This window comes from Apodemus sylvaticus, chromosome 10 (genome assembly GCF_947179515.1).
Source record: "Apodemus sylvaticus chromosome 10, mApoSyl1.1, whole genome shotgun sequence".
Lineage (NCBI taxonomy): Eukaryota > Metazoa > Chordata > Mammalia > Rodentia > Muridae > Apodemus > Apodemus sylvaticus.
This window is the reverse complement of record NC_067481.1, coordinates 19,079,880-19,093,978: the sequence shown is the minus strand read 5'-3', so window position 1 is coordinate 19,093,978 and position 14,099 is coordinate 19,079,880. Positions and strand designations below refer to the sequence as shown.

Genomic DNA, 14,099 nt, shown 5'->3' with positions numbered 1-14,099 from the left:
TGCATTGTCAGAATCAATTCTCTCGATTCTCTGCGTCTCGAGCAGAGGCCGGTCCACCAATTTCTCAGGTTTTCTAAGCCCACATCATAGAGTCGACATGTAGCCCCCTCCGTGAAAGCCGATCCAGCACGACGATCAGTACCACTTGTGCGCCTATTTATCTTAAGTGGGCTTCTGCTCCAGTCTTCATTTCCACAACTGCAGCCCGCTTAAGTCTCCACCAGCATTAGAAAGCTGACGCGGGCTCTTAGGGGCACATTCATTATTCTATGTGCACTCACGTGACAGGACCTCATTCTGCTGGGAAGCGCAAGAGCCATTTCTCAGTATCTATCTGCCCCAAAGTGGATAACTGTAGTCTAGACTTGCAGAATGAATCTTTCCCTTTAGTTTGAGGGGAACCAGCAATACTTTATTTTCCCCCTTTTAACTACGAGTCTCTTAGCTGAGACAATCCTTCCACAACATACAAAACCAGGATACCCAGAGACCCAGACATGCACATACCTGTAAAAGTTCTGGTGGTGAATATATATATATATATATATATATATATACATATATATATATATATATATATATCAAGAGATGTTAAAGTGGCATTACAGACAGCATGGAGACTTCTGATCTAAAAATCTACACAGCGACAGGCATCGCCAGCCCCATGGGTGAAGGTATCTAATAAGTTCATTATCATTTCCTTAAAATAGCATTATAAAAGTTACGTAGCCTTAGTTCTGCAACCCAAGCGATAAACAGTAATGCTTGCTGTTTATAATCTTTGGAAATACTGTCCAAAATGAGACACATTGTGTTTGCCAGTCTTTTCTTTTTCAATGTGAATTAAACGACTGTTTTTTTTTTTTTCCCTAGATGTCACCAGAGGACAACTGCATCAAGAAAAACTGTCAGCAAAATTGCAGGTATTCAAAGGGGGAAACTCATTGTCATGATGTCAATAAATTAGAAACGATCTCTATCAAATTAGCATTGGGCTAGGAGTGCCTAATTAATTTCAGGGGTGGGGGCAGGATAGGAATGATTGGTGATACTTAAAAGGGGAATCCCAGAGGCTTCCAGACAGACAGACAACACTGCCTGCCAAGAGTGAGTCTGCCAAGGCCAGAGCAAGTCGGGACATCGTCACAAGTCTCACAAGCTTCTCTAAGCAGTTGTGCAAACCAGGTCTAAAGTCTAACACTAAAAAGTGCATGGAGTTGTACACGGTGTGGTTCCAGCTATTGCCAGTACTTGGTCTCACTAGGTTTTCGTATTTTCAGCTAGCATCTCTGAAAAGTATTAATTGAAACTAACAAGTACTAGTTCTGTTTAAATTGCACTTTTCAGAGTACAGAATGCTTATGTCAGGAAACAGGCTTTTTAAAAAAAAAAAAAAGATTTACTTATTTATACTATTTATTTTGAGACAGGGTCTATCCATGTAGCCCTGGCTATTTTAGAACTCATCACAGAGACCAGGCTGGCCTCTAACTCAGAGTTCCATCTCCCCAGTGCTGGGATTAAAGGTGTATGCCACCACACCAAACAGGATTCAATTGTGTGTGTGCTGTTCTGCATACATGAGAGTGGGGCTGGTGGAGGAGAGGAGAGAGCTTTAGATCCGGGGAGCTGGAGTTACAGCTGCAGGGTAAGAGTGAGTGCTGGGAACCGAGCTCAGGCCCATGCCTTAGACGCTGACCACTGAGCGCCTCTCCAGCACCGCTTTGTTTTTTCTAGCCATGCAGGAAGGGCTTGGAGCATGGTTTTCATCAATTTCTGTTTCAAAGAGTGTTCACTGGTGAGTGAGGAAGGTGGGTCACCCCCCCCCCATACTCCATCTGTGTACTTTCTACGGAGACCACTCGAGTGCAGACCCCAGTCTCTTGATGTCATTTTGTTTAGGCAAGGTATGCAGCTGCTGACTCTAAAGAGCCCAGGGTGCACTGAGCTCCGCTGTGAGCGCTGGGAAACAACCCATGCCCTGAGCACCGAGCAGAGCAGCTGTGCTAGCCGTCTACTGCCTGACTGGTCTACGTCCAAACTAGTCAACTGAAATTCATATAGATCTTCTCATCAGATAGCCCAGAACGAGAGATGGGATGTGTGGAGCAACGCTCCCAACTAATCTTTGCTGACACCCCCACCCTTCTACACTCCCTCCTAGGGTGTTGCCTGGTATTTCACGAATTCTTGATGACAAAGATCATGCTGCTTCTGTAGCAGGTCCTGCCTTGCTGTCACCTGGCATCGTGTGCTCTCGGGTTCCGGGCAGCCTCGGGTTGGCCCTTCTGCTTCAGCTGAAATACACTGCTCTACAGATGACGTATGGCTTCTTTCCTCCGCAGGGGACCTCCATTCTAGTTCATGTCCTTCTGTTCCTCAGAAATCACAGCCGTAAGCCAGGCATGGTGGTGCATGTCTATAACCCTAGCACTCAGGGGACTGCAGGCTGCAGTGAGTTCAAGGCCAACCTGGGCTTAAAAAGTGAGTTTAAGGCCAGCCTAGGTTACCAAAAACCAAACCAAAACAACAACAACAACAAACCAAACCAATCACTCCCTTAATTAACACTATCTGACTTTGGTCATATCTTTTGGGTTTAGTTCTTCAATAATTACAGTAGCAACTCTCAAAACAATGTATCAAGGTCCTACAGGGTTTATTTAAATGCCTATTTCCGGGCATCACTCCAAGAAACAGAAACTCATGAAGTCTGGAGGGGACCTGGGAGAGGTGAGTGTTTAACATGTGTCCCTACACGTCTCTAAAAGCAAGCCAGAGGACACTCCAGTGTAGTTACAACTGGTAATGGCCTCAGTTGCCTAAGCATCCTTGAGATTTTATTTCACTGAGTTTGTATTTCCATGGCTCTCCACTGGATCACAAGCTGGTAAGAATACATTTCTTGTCTCTTGACATTTGTAGGTGATTGAGCAAGTCTAAGGAGACCAAATTATCAGGTGTAAATTCAACAGGAGTGAAGGCAGACTGAGGACGTCTAAAAGTTAATACAGTTTCAGCCTGCACTAGAAGACTGACGTTTTCACTAAAGGATGGTGATTGTGTCCAGCAAACCCATAGTCTCACTCCGCCACTGAGCCATGGGTGCCCAGTTTAAAGGAATTATAAACAGACATTTAAAAGGTTCAGATATGTGGGGTAGGATGGTAAAGGACTAAAGCAAGACTCCAGAAGGCTGCGGAAGCAACCTGACTGGAAAATAGCCTTGGAGAAACAAGGGCTCTGAGGAGAGCTGAGGTCAGTGGAACTGCTTTCTTTACAGACTTCAAGTTTCATGAGGAAAAAGTAGGTGTGTTCTTCTCCTCCAGAGCTGATCACAGACATGCCTCACCTTAACCCAGGAACGTCACTTGGAATGGCAGAAGTCACCCAGGAAAAACGGGGACAATCTGAACCCAAGGCAGGTGTGTAGACTAGCTGAGCTTCAGGACCTGGACAAAGCTGACAGTCTCTGGTGCAGCCAGCTGGTGCCGTAGGGATCTGAAGTATTCCACGATCGTGTCCTAGTGATCAAATACTCATCGCAAGCAACTTAATGGGTGAAGCGTTGTTTCGGCTCAAAGTGGGTGTCTGCTTCTATCACTCTTTACCTTGTTTTGGAAAAGATTTGTTTATTTTATGTGTTTGAATGTGTTTGTCTATGTGTATGTAAGAGCACTCCATGTGTGCCTGGTACCTGATGAGCCCAGAAGAGGGTGTCAGACTCCCCTGGAACTAATTACAGCTGTAAGCTGCCATACTGGTACTGGACTGGCCTGGGACTGAACCCAGGTCCTCTGCAAGACCAGCAAGCTCTCTTAACCACCGAGCCATCTCTCTAGCTCACTACCTTATTTTTTGAGACAGTGTCTCTTGCTGAACCTGTAACTGACTGATGAATGTGGTTATAGTGACTAGATATTGAGCCCCAGTTATCGACCTGTGTCTACCCTCTACCCTTAGCACTGGGGTTACAGAGGCTACACCCAGTCTTTGCACAAGTGTTGAGTATCTCAACTGAGGTTCCCATGCTTGTCTGGAAAACACTTAACCAACTGAACCACCTCCCTGACCCCCCCATTTTAAGCATTTTCTAAGTCAGTTCAAATGGAACTGCTAAATGCCACCTGTTTGACCTGCCCTGATTGGTCACTGGGTGGGGAAGGAGGTGGCTGACCTGCCCTCTAATTGGTCACTGGGTGGGAAAGGAGGTGGAGAGAAAGGGGATGGAAAGGGCCATGTGTTTTCATTTGATAAATTCAGACCAACTCATTGTTCTGTAAGCGTACTGCTGCATTAGTAGCGGTATCTACGTAACATTTAAAAAAAAAAGATGAGCTGAGTCGTACCCATTTTAAATAAAAAAGGCAGTAGAGTAACAGGCTTATAGGTGTCCTTTTGTTAAATTAGGAAGGCTCATTTTCTGGGAACAACCATTATTAACTGACTTAAGCTAACACAGCTCTGCACGTCCACACTAAACGGAGGGAGAAGGGAGGAGAAAGCCCCTTTCTAGAGTCTTCACATCCAGAGACACTTTCAGCTAATAACCTGTTTCTACAGATGTGATCTGTTGTGGTAACGTGCCTGTGTTTATCGGCCCTTATTTCACAACACAAAGCTTTTAGATATTTACAGATGATAACGTATGGTAAGAGTGGGACTAGCAAACTCGACAGCAAATTTGCTTTCTGAAAATTAATAGAAAAGAAACATCTGGGATGTGGCATTGTTAAATCACTTCTGAGCCCCGTTATCAATACTTACTAGGTTGTTAAGAAGTAGAGATGCATTCAGATATGTCTACATTTACACTGTGGTTATGACCACTGATGGGCGGCGCCTTTCTTTTGGCTGTAGTATAGGAATGTGATATTAAATAATTAAATGGAAACATTGTTTATATAGATATTATGATAGTTCAAATCTGATACTGACGCGTCTAAAGACTTTCCACTCTACTGCCATGTGCCTTGTTTTAAATTGCGTATCAGATGAACAGCACAGATCCCTGCTGATCTGCCTGTATGCATCTCTGAAGGCTTAACAGCATTTCAAATTTAAGATTTTTTTTTTTGTTTTCAAGAATGATAATAAAATACACCTTCAGTGGCATTGGTATCATATACTTGGTTAGGGAAATACTCAAAGGCTTTGGGACTTCATAAATATGCATGATATGTGGGCAAGTGAGATACATACTACATGATCTCGGCCGCGTAAAAAAATGTATATTCTGCTATATATTCTTATATATATATATATATATTTTTTTTTTCCAGGCTGGGCCTCAAGTGCCCTGAACCTGGGGACCAGGCGGGCTGAGACCCAGTCCCTGGACCTCCAAGCCGCCTCCCTAGGCCTTCAGCGACCCAGTCAGGGAGGTTGGTGTTCAAGATCCCGATCAGCCTCTTACTAGATGTCTCCATGAGGTCATCTAGGCTATATTTATATATATATATGGAGTAAAAGGGTATATCAACATTGCTGGCAGTTATACAGTTTTCTAGAGCTTTGCTTCTTAGGATTTTCAGTATTCTGTGAGTATGCGGACCCCCAAAACTTGGAAAAAATACAGACATTATTTTTAAAAAAGTAAATAAATAGTAAATACATATAGGATCCAAGAAGTTAGAGATTGAAATAACTATAAAATAGGAAGGGCTGGACTAAGAGCTTCATACAGTCTTCGATTTTACTTAAAAATTAATTGATAAACATATCAAAGTTGTCTCTATTAAGGGATATTGTGTAGTGTTTAAATCACTAGTGTGTTGTCTCATAATCACACAGCTCTAGGACAAGGTGCTATTCTTCCTCTCCTTGGGACAGCACATAGAGCCTAGATGACCTCATGGAGACATCTAGTAAGAGGTTGATCTGGGTCTTGAACACCAACCTCCCTGACTGGGTCGCTGAAGGCCTAGGGAGGCGGCTCGGAGGTCCAGGGACTGGGTCTCAGCCCGCCTGGTCCCCAGGTTCAGGGCACTTGAGGCCCAGCCTGAAAATCTGTATTCCTTTAAAGCCTCAAAAATTCTTATGCACACCAGAGAAAGAGGTGCTGTGCTAGTGACTGGGCAAAGCATCAGAAGGGATGGGAGACACTTGGAATAATCCCTCGAAATGAAGAAATACAGTAGGTACTCTGCCTTGAATATAGTATGTGCCTCTAAAACTCAAGTTGAAATAAAGTCCCCAAAATGGCCGTGTTCATAGGTGAGGGAACTGAGACGCCAGGCGGTACATATTTAATCCCAGTACTTGTTAGGCAGGTTGATCTCTGCAAATTCAAGAATAGCCTGGCCTACAAAGGCAGTTCCAGGACAGTCAGGGCTACGTTGTGAGACACTGCCTCAAAAAAAGAAAACAAAACAAAACAGAAGCAAAAAACCAAAATCAAACAAACAAGACAACAACAAAAAACTTAGTGTAACCAAATACACTTTTTGGGGGATGGAGCTATGGCCCAGGAATTAAGAGCACTTACAACTCTTCCAGAGGAGCTGAGTGTGGGTCCCAGCACCCACACGGTGGATTACAACCGTCTGTAACTACAGTTCCAAGGGACTCAATGTCCTCTTCTGACCTCTATGGGCACCAGGAATGCGTGTGCTACACAACCATACATGCAGGCAAAATACCCATAAAGTAAAAATAAATAAATCTAAAAAATATTTTTTAAAGAGGTCATCCCAAGTTGCTAGGAGGGAGTCTCCCTCCAGGTACTTGTGGTGGGTGTCTCTCACTCGTGCCAGCTGATTACGAGCTGCTCCGAGGGCCGCCTGCCCTGCACAGTCCACCGCTTCCGCACATCTCTGCTGTCCTTCTGGATCTTGCTAGATTAGGACACAGCCCGAAGCCCTTACCAGTTGCATCTGTTTAACCTTGGGCTTTCAACTCTTATACCTGAGAGCTTTCTATACTTGTTTCCTTTATAAGCTGACTGGTCTCAGGAATTCTGTTATAGCAACAGAAAATGGAGCAAGAAGTGTGGTCTTCAGAAGAGAGAAAATGATAGGGTATCTGCTTTCATATGGCCACGGATGTGGAGTCAATGTATCACACTCAACTGCCATGGAGTTGTTCTGTCTCTAGAGTACAGTGGTTTTCAACCTGTAGGTCACAAGCCCTTTGGGGGTCACAGATCCAGATATATTAGAATTCTTAACAGTAGCAAAATTACAGTTGTGAAGTAGCAATGAAATAGTTTTATGGTTAGGGGTCACCATAACCTGAGGAACTGTATTAAAGGTTCACGGCATTAGGACCCTCTATTCTAGTACACATTCAAGAACTGTGCTAAGGAGAATTCTTTTGGGACACAAGACAAGTCTCTGTTAGAGGTAACTCTATATTAAAAATCAAAGATACAACTATATGAAACAAACTTTTAAAATGCTGTGAGAAGCCAGAGAAAAATAACTAATCTTACTTGAGAGCATGTCTGTGGTAATTCTTCCAAAGACAGTCAGGCTGTACTTGGGGGCTGAGCGTGCACAACATCCTCCTGGCCAGGGTTTGTATGCACGGCCTCCATAGCCACAAAGTTCTGAGGCCTGCTCCACCTTCCCCTCTGTAGGGATGATAGAACTGAGGCCCAAGAGTAAACCTCAAACTAAACCAGGGCCTCCACGCAGTCCGTCAGTTTCCTGTGACACTTTTAATATTATTACTTCTTTTCTAGTGCCCTTCCATAGTGTCTATTTTCATTTATAAAACATTCTGACTGAAAAAAAAAAAGACATCTAAAGTTAGCACAACGGCATCAGCCTGTATTCTAAGCACTCAAGAAACTGAAGCAGAGCCGGGCAGTGGTGGCGCACACCTTTAATCCCAGCACTTGGGAGGCAGAAGCAGGCTGATTTCTGAGTTCGAGGCCAGCCTGGTCTACAGAGTGAGTTTCAGGACAGCCAGGGCTGCACAGAGAAACCATCTCAAAAGGAAAGAAGAGAAGAGAAGAGAAGAGAAGAGAAGAGAAGAGAAGAGAAGAGAAGAGAAGAGAAGAGAAGAGAAGAGAAAAGAAAGAAGGAAAGAAAGAAAGAAACTGAAGCAGAAGTATTGCTATGAATTATAGGCCAGTCTGGGTTACAGAGTGAGATCCTACCTGAAAAACCTATAGTGATGATGATGGTGGTGGTGGTGGTGATAATAATACATAAAAACGAAGGCCAGCTTTGGCAGTACATAACAAAAATCGGTATAATTATTAATGCTCTCTGATTCAGCATTTCCATTTCCAGGAATTTATCTGAAAGAACTATGGTTAGGTGGAAATATATGGCTCCACGGATTATATACCTTGTATGCCAAGCATACAAGGTATATAATCATGAAAAACTCAAAAGATTATAGGGAACTGATTAAATAAATGATGGTATTATCATTTTATGAAATGAAGTGTCACCTTTTTTTTTTAAAAGCTAACCTGTGTAGGCAGAAAACCAGTTTAAAAAAATTAAAGAATAAATTGTGTAAATACACACATACACACACACACAAAGACATATAACAAAAACTAACAGAATGATACCCCCAAGAATACTAATAGTTACTTTCATACTTTTTAAAAAGTTATTCTCTTACTTTTCTTCCTAGTGATCCATGCTGAATGTACTTTCCTAATGTTCTCAAAGTCAAGATCTATGCCATTCATGAAAAGCAAGGGCCGATGACTATGTCTCCCCCAAACTCTCGGGGCCCAGCAGGGAACCTGCAGGGGTTGACAGAGGCAAGAAGGGGCTCTGTGAATCAACCATACACTCTGGAAGACTATGAGGTTTGCACTCAAGAATTTCTCAATCAAGTTGTGAAATCTGAAATTTAAAAAAAGCCAACAATAAATCAGATCATTTACGTGTCTGAGTCACAGAGCCTGAAGGGCACCAGACTGGGGGCAAGGCAGCCTAGACTCTCCCTGCCTGGGATTTTCGTCTAAATAAGGTGTTTGGTCTCCTGGGAGCCCGGTGCTCTTCAGTGTGAAGAATGAAAAGCAGAACTTCTAAGACTGATGTTCTGTGGGCCACTTGGGGTGCACCTTCATAGGAACACTTGCTAATTAAGGACATGGCAGACTAGAGGTCCGAGGTCCCTATCCTGACACAGGCTAGATCTCAGTCAATGGTAAATTCCCTGGTGCACCGAAACGTGTGTGTAAGGACACACATCCACTTCTGGTTTCGTCGCAAACATGGGGAGGAGTATTAAATAATGCCTGATGGGTGACATCCACTTGAAAAAAATCCCACAGCTTGCCAGCAGTGATTGAGAGCAAAAAGTCAGAATTTACCAGCAAGAAGGCAAAACCGTGTCTGGTAAACAGAAACGATGAAGCTAAACAGTGTCTTCTGTCCAATTTCTATCTGTCCTTCCAAGTCATATTTTCCTTCAAATTCTTTCATGATATTTGAAGAGCAGAATTATTTCAACATGAGTTCAACCTGTTTTGTTTTTTAAAAGGATTGATCTTCTTTTTTGAAAGATCAATCCTTTTTTGAAATATCCTTGATATGGGAAGGCCTCACTCGTTGGGCTACAGCTGTGAACTGTGGTCTCTCACTCTAAAGACCAACAGTCTCCCGCTGAAGCTATCCCCACCCATGACGCATGCAGAGCTTCAACAACCCACCACTCCCACAGTCAACTTGTCACTTGTGGTCAGCCTGCCACGGCCAGACAAAGAGCAGCTGGGGAGAGTCTCCGATGCAGGTGATAATCCTGACCACCCAGCTCTCTTTTCCTAAGCACACCACAGCCACGAGTGGTGCCTAAATAAGATTCACAAAGGAAGGCATGTCATGTGGTAGTGGAGAGAGAAGTGAGAGGTCACACAGCACGTGGGATGGCGGCAACCTCATGACAGGTCTGTCCTAGTGACAGTGCGTAGACAGCCAAAGGCTCTGGGTCTAAGAGTCTTCTCACTGCAGAGTTCTAGACAGAATTTTTAAAACAAAGCATTTTAAAAATCACAGAGATCAAAGACAAAATAGAATAAGCACACATGTGAGCAGCATAGAAGTTTGAGGTATAGATGCATGTACATCATGTGTACCAATGTTCAGTCACTGAAGGAGGAACAGGACACACACTCTGATTTGCTCAGAAAGAAAATGAAGGCCAGAGGTGGTGCTACAGAGCTCAAGAGTCACACGTAAATCTCTGAGCATTTGATACATTGCTTAATCATTTCTTTCAAGGTCAAATTATGCAATATTTATAAAATGGTGTGTAGAGGGATTAACCTGTCTAATGTCTCTAAATCCTCCTCCGCTCCCGCCCCTAGCATCACATCCCATGTATGTTAGTTCTTTCTCCTTTTAACACTTATTTAGTGTGTGTATGTGTGTATATATGTGCGTGTGCGTGTGTGCGTGTGTGTGTGTGTGTGTGTGTGTGTGTGTGTTGCCGAAGTTGGTTCTCTCCTTCCTTCTACCACGTGGGCTGCATGGGGCAAACTCAAGTCTCATGTTAATTCTTTAGGAAACAAAATGAAAACCAAGTTCCTTGTAGGCAATTTTAAAGTATAAGCATATTAAACATATCAAAGGTAGATTGCTCTAATAACAAACTGTATGAAATGCTTAGAAATTCTTACTGAGTTGAGGTGGTACTCTTTGAGTTAGCAGCTAAATTCCAGGTGATGTTTGTTACCATGACTACTAACTAATTCTGCTTCTCTTTCTCCAGCACTGTATTCTCTGCTGTATCTATCAGCGTCTGTTGTTTTCTAGCTCAATGTGTCACATATAAGGAACTGGCAAGATTTATAGCAGCGGTAGAGCATTTATCAGTCCTCTGGTGCAATGTGACAAAGAGCAAATAGAAATCAGCCCAAGTTTGAGTCACAAACAGAAGAGGATCGCCAAGAGTCCCCTTGACTACCCGTCAACAAACACTGTTCAGGAGGGGTAATTACAAATCAGCCTGAGAAGATAATCCCGGGTGTTAACTTTTCTCAACAGCAAGGAAAGTTTAAGATGAAAAGGAAACACCTCAACACCCGATTAAAGGGATTGGCTTATACATTTTCGCCTTTTATAGCGCTACAATGTTTGCCAATGTTGTTATAGCAAGTATAGTCAGTCCATGGAGCGTAAGCGAGGTACCAGGTTAGAAACCTTCACGCTAGTGTGACCCTGACAGCAAGTCTACCTACCAAGAAATGCTTCTGTGGGTAGGCACACAAGGCTCAGAGAATCTGGGAGGCCCTGAAGCATTTCCAGGTCCAGGGTCACACAAGTGACGAGCGGTAAAGGAAGACTCTAAGCCAACCTTCTGTGGTACCCAAGGATTATGGGTTAACCACTAAAGGGCATGCAGACACGCAATCTTTCTAATGGGATTTTTTTTTTAAATAAAATGCTATCCATGTTTTATCATAAAAAAGACCAAGATACATAATTTAAAAAGAGAAGTCACAGTAGTTACTTAAAAGAAAGAAAGAAAAAAACACCTATACATGAGTAGATAGAGCCAAATATTCATGTGTGTACAGATATTCATGAAAGGGTCTGAAAACACCCACTGACGTTACAGGGACTATTTCTGATAGGAGCTGGGGAGGACTCGATGGAGATCTTACTTTCTCCTCTGTACATTGGCACGGCTTCATGAGGATGCATGACTTTTATAATCTGTGACGTTGCAAATGGGTGACTGTGCGTTCGGGTAGTGAGTGCTGTGCCCTCCCTGCTCTGGTGCATGCTATGACGCTAGAACTCTGTTCTTTTAACATACTCCCCAACACACACACATACACACACACACACCATACCCCCATACACACATGAAAAGTCATGCCAAAGCCATCAATAGCAGCTGAGCAATGTCTAAGAAAACCCAACCCCTCCCTTTGCTGCAGTCGGACCCACCTGAACCACACCCACGCAGCCTTTCCTAGATGAAAAGGGAAGAGACCCTCCTCAGACCGACCAGGGATCCAGCGCCATCCCACCGACTCTGACTCACAAAGCACAGGGTCCAGCCCCGCGCTTCCTATGGATGTGTGCTTCACCACACGGCCTTCTTCCTGGACCGGCTCGGCGTGCCGGTGCTTTCCGTGTATGACTGCGCTGGGATTTACAGATGCGGTGTTATTCCCACAGGGACTGGAGGCGTCTTGAGGGGAGAGCAGGAGTGTAAGTGCCCTACTTAGTCTACATCAGTCAAGCTACTGGCATTTATCCATTTCTAGAAAACGTGTAGCTATGTAATAAGCGCCGTAACGCAGCACAGCAGTGCATAAGAGAACACGCGGGACACGCAGGGAGCACGCTAGAGCCAGAGCCGGCTGCAAAAAGTCAGATCAAAGCCCAGGCCTGAAGGATGAGCAAGGACTGATGTCAGGAGACGATGGTCAAAACGTGCCCCAGACACAGAGGGAAGAGACGGCAGCACAGCAAAGTAGACGCACTGAAAATAGCTCGCTCTGGCTGGAACCCAGCACGCGGGGGAGGGGTGCGGGCCCGGATGAGGCAGGAAAGTTTGGCAGCTGCCAGAACATTCAGGGCTTGTAAACTGTGCGAGGAGTTACGGGCGCTGCTAAGGAGTTTGAAGCAGTGGATGACAGGATCAGACTTGCCCTTTTATTTAAAAAAAAAAAAAAAAAAAAAAAAGACTCTGGTCCCAGTGTGGAGAATGGATCAGAAAAAGGCTGGGCGCTTCAGGCAACAGTCCTGAAGGAAGAGCAGCAGGGTGAGGAGCGGAAGTGTGGGCCTGAGGCTCTGAGGGGGCAGGATCGAAGGTGGAAGTATGCTGGGGAAGGCAGGCCGCAGAGAAAGGCATTTAATCTAGGATTTACTGCACGGCGGTGACATAACCAACAGACTAGGTCAGTGAGAACCTGGGCTCTAAAGCAGGATAGAAAGAATCCACATATTTAAGAGTTAATAGCGCCAGACAGTGGTGGTGCACGCCTTTAATCCCAGCACTTGGGAGGCAGAGGCAGGCGGATTTCCGAGCTTGAGAGCCAGCCTGGTCTACAGAGTGAGTTCCAGGACAGCCAGGGCTACACAGAGAAACCCTGTTTCAAAGAAACAAAAAACAAAACAAAACAAAAACAAACAAACAACAACAAAACAAAAAACAAAACAAAAACAAACAAATAACAACAACAAAACAAAAAAAAAAAGAAAGAAAGAAAAAGAAAAGAAAGTATGCCCGCATGCCCCTTGTCTATGACCGTACCACCCTGAATACGCCTGATCTTGTCTGATCTTGGAAGCTAAGCAGGGTCAGGCCTGGTTAGTACTTGGATGGGAGACCGCCTAGGAATACCAGGTGCTGTAGGCTTTAAAATAGAGTTAATAGCATCAAGATATTAATTAACACTTTGGAAGTAGACAGGATCCATCTTAGGGAAAATATAAAGAAGAGAAGAGAGATCTAAGACAGACTCCTGAGAACCCCTGCCCTACTGAAGGACCACGGAGGGGATGGAAAGGGAAGGAGGGAGGTAAGAGGAGTCCAGTTGGGGACATGAGGTGCCAATGTATGCGTAATTCCTAAGTATGTGCAGACTGACGCTGGCCAGAGTCAGCTGTCAGGAGGTCTTCTCCAGCCAGGCTTCCTGTTCTCTGTTCTTTTCAGTGTTGGGAAGCTATGTCATGGCCTCTTCCCACTGCCCCACATCTAGATCCTTGGGATTTCCTTATTCCCACATCTTCTCACAAGGCCCGAGTGTCACTTCCAAGACGGACATCCACAGTGCCTAATCACCAAGTCCTGCCAGCCGCGTCTTCCCAAGCTTTCCAGTCCTGTTTCTCTCCCCATTCCTGTTCGTGCTGCCCCAGCCGATGCTCTGCATACCACAGCAAGATAGCCCCGGCAGCCACGGGGCTCTCAGGCCACTCGGCAGTCACACAGGAAAACGTTTGGTAACAGTTTCCCTAAATTAGGACTAACTTTAATCGCACCACTCCACTGCGACTTCCCATTAAAGTCATTTGTTCAGTCATCTCACATCATCAGCCTGATAAATGTTTATTTACACGTATGACCATGCTTCTCAGATCATCTAAACTATTAGTTTCCTTTAAAACTTTCAACAATGCTTTTATAAAATACAATTTGAAACATCATGGTGATGTTAAATTGCCACAAGC

General features: G+C 44.3%; 1 protein-coding gene and 1 pseudogene across 1 annotated transcript in view; one reads left to right on the top strand and one right to left on the bottom strand.

Annotated features, from left to right (window-relative positions):
• Nsf (N-ethylmaleimide sensitive factor, vesicle fusing ATPase) overlaps positions 1–14,099 on the bottom strand; it is a 133,462-nt gene that overhangs the window by 66,909 nt on the left and 52,454 nt on the right. The gene's annotated exons all lie outside the window — the stretch shown is intronic.
• Positions 13,169–13,287, top strand: LOC127695736 (uncharacterized; annotated as a pseudogene).